This window comes from Humulus lupulus, chromosome 6 (genome assembly GCF_963169125.1).
Source record: "Humulus lupulus chromosome 6, drHumLupu1.1, whole genome shotgun sequence".
NCBI lineage: Eukaryota > Viridiplantae > Streptophyta > Magnoliopsida > Rosales > Cannabaceae > Humulus > Humulus lupulus.
In genome coordinates this window covers 169469928-169474212 of record NC_084798.1, presented here as the reverse complement: position 1 = coordinate 169474212, position 4285 = coordinate 169469928, and the positions used below count along the sequence as shown (strand labels likewise).

The 4285-nt window shown below is 41.6% G+C and overlaps 1 non-coding gene across 1 annotated transcript; it reads right to left on the bottom strand.

Moving 5' to 3' along the window:
* Nucleotides 1-1297: 1297 nt before the first annotated feature.
* Nucleotides 1298-1404, bottom strand: LOC133787459 (small nucleolar RNA R71). Its single transcript, XR_009872480.1, has one exon. It is a non-coding gene; the product is annotated as a small nucleolar RNA R71 (small nucleolar RNA).
* Nucleotides 1405-4285: the final 2881 nt, after the last annotated feature.

Sequence of the window (4285 nt, the reverse complement as noted above, 5' to 3'; positions counted from 1 at the left end):
TAGATTGATTATTGATTGGCCATCTTTAGTCATATATATATATGTTTTTAAGTCAAAATCTGAGAAGTGAGATTTAATTATGCTGTGGTTATATTGGACATAATTCTAATTTAGAACGAAAGTATCTGAATTAATTGTGTAACTGTTATTAAGTTATGGAATTTAATGCTACCTTTGTGGTTCAATTTACCATAGAAATATAGGAAATTGTCACCTAGGTTGAGTTTATAATTCATAGAATGATTATAGGCTGCTGTCTCAACTTGTTAATTGAATTAGGTAAAAATAAGAAGAATTCATACTTGGCATTAGGGAATAATAGGAAGGATAGTTGATGAGATTGAATATCCTAATTGTTTCTCAGTGATTGAATTAAGAGTTTTTACTATTAGTTATTATGCTATTTAATTGTCGATTATTATTTCTGCACTTTATCGGTTCTTTTGCTGTATTTTACAAAAATCAAGAAGTTTTAATTCATCAAATAGAACAAGAGATTAATTGACTGGTAATTGATAATTCAGTCCTTGAGGACGATACTTGGTTTTACCATTTTATTACAAGTTCGCGACTGTGTGCACTTGCATAGCAAAAATTATCGCAACAAGTTTTTGGCGCCGTTGCCGGGGACTGAAAATTATCAATATCAGTTTAATTAATTTTTATTCTAATTTGATTTTAATTTATTTGCTTCTAATCTGTTTAGTTGCTAAATTTTTCTATCTCAGGTGAATTTTGGTATATGCGTGGCAGAAAAGGAAAAGCCACACTTGTTCCTCTGAATCCCGAGATCGAAAAGTCTTGCAATCAAATCAGAAAGACTAAGAGAGAGACCCAGAATTCTGTGAAGATGGCACAGAATGATGGAGATGGCAGGAATGGTCTAAATCCAGGAGTTGTCCAAGGGGTTCAGGCTCAGACCAACGCTGAGAGGAGTCTGAGAGATTATGTGCTACCCACTCTGACGGGAGTACAAAATAGTATACGCCCACCCGCTGTAGAGGCCAACAACTTCGAAATCAAGCCTGCTATTTTACAAATGGTGCAGTCCTCTGTGCAATTCAATGAGTTGCCCTCTGAAGATCCTCACACCCATTTGTCCAACTTCCTGGAATTGTGTGGAACCTTCAAATATAATGGGGTGAGTGATGACACAATCAAGCTTAGGCTCTTCCCATTTTCTCTAAGGGACAAAGCTAAAAGTTGGCTGAATTCTCTGCAGCCAAACTCCATTGTCACTTGGCAAGATCTGGCTCAGAAATTTTTATCCAAATTTTTCCCTCCGTCAAAGGCTGCTAAATTGAGGGGAGAGATAAATAACTTTTGCCAGAATGACGGAGAGTCACTGTATGAAGCTTGGGAACGGTTTAAGGAACTCCTGAGAAGATGTCCTCATCATGGCATAGAACAGTGGATGCTAGTACAGAATTTCTACAATGGTTTATGTTCGACAACCAGAACCATTATTGATGCTGCAGCGGGTGGCACTTTTATGAGCAAGAGCGCAGCTGGTGCTTATGAACTGCTGGAGGACATGGCTACAAACAACCATCAGTGGTCTGAGGAAAGATCATCAGGAGTCAGAAAGGTAGCTGGGGTGCATGAGCTAGATGCAATCACTGCCTTAACAGCGCAAGTAACCTCTTTGACCAAGCAGTTGCAACAGAGTAGTGTGTCTGCTAATGCGGTTCAGATGGCAGTGAGATGTGAAATGTGTGGTGGTGCTCATTCTGTCGATCAGTGCCCTATCTGTATGAATAACACCCCCATGGATCATGCTCAAGTTCAGGCGGTGGGAAATTTTCAGAGGCCACTCAATAATCCATTCTCCAACAACTACAATCCTGGGTGGCGAAATCATCCCAATTTTTCGTGGAAGAATAATCAAGGCCAACAACCTCAGTTTCAGGGTCAATTTCAGAATAACATGCCTCAGCCACCTATGAATCAAGCTTCGTCATCAATGCAGCCTAGGCCTCAACAATCAATGCCTCCACCTGAGAGACCTAATGAACTGCAAGCTGCCCTGTTGACTCTTACTAACACTCAGACTCAATTTATGACTGAGACAAGATCCTCCATTCGAAACCTTGAGACACAGGTTGGGCAGTTGGCAAATATGCTCAATAACAGACCCCAGGGAAACTTGCCAAGTAATACTGAAGTCAACCCCAAGGAGCAAGTTCAAGCAATCACTTTGCGGAGTGGGAAGCAAACAGAGCAGCCTAGACCTCCACAGGCAGTGGTTCAGAAAAAAGAGATGGGTGCACAGTCTGATTCAGAAAGGGTTACTGAAGACCATCAGAAGTCAGAACAGAGTCCCCCAGTTGTCATTGAGCAGCCAGTTAGAGTTCCATACCCTCAGAGGCTTAGAAAGACTACCCTTGATAAACAGTTTTCTAAGTTTCTTGAGGTGTTTAAAAAGCTGCACATAAACATTCCTTTTGCGGAGGCCTTGGAGCAGATGCCCAGTTATGTTAAGTTTATGAAGGAGATTCTGTCAAAGAAAAGGAGAATGGAGGACTATGAGACTGTAGCACTCACTGAAGAGTGCAGCGCTATTTTACAAAGGAAGTTACCCCAAAAGCTGAGAGATCCGGGGAGTTTCACCATACCTTGCACCATTGGCAAGTTTGAATGCAAGCACGCCTTATGTGATCTGGGGGAAAGTATCAATTTGATGCCCTTATCTGTGTTTAAAAGACTTGGTTTGGGGGAGGCAAAACCAACAACTGTCACTTTACAGCTCGCAGACCGATCGTTAACACATCCACGAGGTATTATTGAGGATGTTCTTGTGAAAGTGGATAAGTTCATATTTCCCGCTGACTTTATTGTTCCGGACATGGAGGAGGACACAGATGTTCCTATTATTCTTGGTAGACCATTTTTAGCCACAGGCCAAGCTCTTATTGATGTTCAAAAAGGAGAGCTTAAGCTGAGAGTTCAAGGAGATGAGGTGGTCTTTAATGTCTTCAAGTCTATGAATTATCCGGTGGCTAGTGACAGTTGCTTTAGTGTGGATATGATAGAAAAGGCAGTCTCCAAGAGAAGGATGAGCAGTGATGCCTTAGAGGCAGTATTATTGGGTGATGAGGGCGATGATGATGAGGATGCTGAGATCAGAGAATGTGTAAACTGGATCAACTCTTTCTTACCATATTGGAAAAAGTTCCAAGAATTAGCGGATGCGACTGATAAACCGCTAACCTCCATTTAGCAGCCACCACCGTTGGAATTAAAGGTCCTCCCAGATCACTTGCAATATGCTTATTTGGGAGAGAATGAAACTTTACTGGTCATTGTGTCAGCTGACTTGTCAAAGGTAGAATTGGAGAAACTGTTGAGGGTTCTAAGGGAGCATAAATTGGCCATTGGGTGGACATTGGCAGATATTAGAGGAATAAGCCCAGCGACAGTGATGCATAAAATTTTATTGGAGGAGAATAGCAAGCCATCCATAGAGGCCCAGAGAAGACTCAATCCAGCCATGAAGGATGTAGTATTGGATCAGATTCTTAAATGGTTGGATGTTGGGGTGATCTACCCAATTTCTGATAGTGCATGGGTGAGCCCTGTGCAAGTGGTACCTAAGAAGGGTGGAATGACTGTGGTGAAAAATGAGAACAATGAACTCATTCCAACAAGGACTGTAACGGGGTGGCGGATTTGTATAGACTACCGCAAGCTCAATAAGGCAACAAGGAAGGATCATTTTCCTTTGCCTTTTCTTGATCAGATGCTTGACAGATTGGCAGGCCACAGCTACTACTGTTTCTTGGATGGGTATTCTGGGTATCATCAGATCGCTATTGCACCAGAGGATCAAGAGAAAACAACCTTCACATGTCCTTATGGCACATTTGCTTTCAGGAGAATGCCATTTGGACTATGCAATGCCTCTGCAACATTTCAACGGTGCATGATGGCCATATTTTCAGACATGGTAGACCGGTGTATTGAGATTTTCATGGATGACTTCTCTGTTTTTGGCTCATCATTCGACCTCTGTTTGGGTAATTTAAAGAACGTGCTGCGTCGTTGTGAGATGGCTAATCTGGTGTTGAATTGGGAGAAATGCCATTTTATGGTGAAAGAGGGGATTGTCCTTGGCCATAAAATTTCAAGTGAGGGAATTGAGGTAGATAGAGCGAAAATTTCTACCATTGAAAGGCTGCCTCCACCAGTTTCAGTCAAAGGAGTTAGAAGTTTTCTTGGTCACGCTGGGTTCTATCGAAGATTCATCAAAGATTTCTCAAAGGTGTCAAAGCCTCTCTCGAATCTT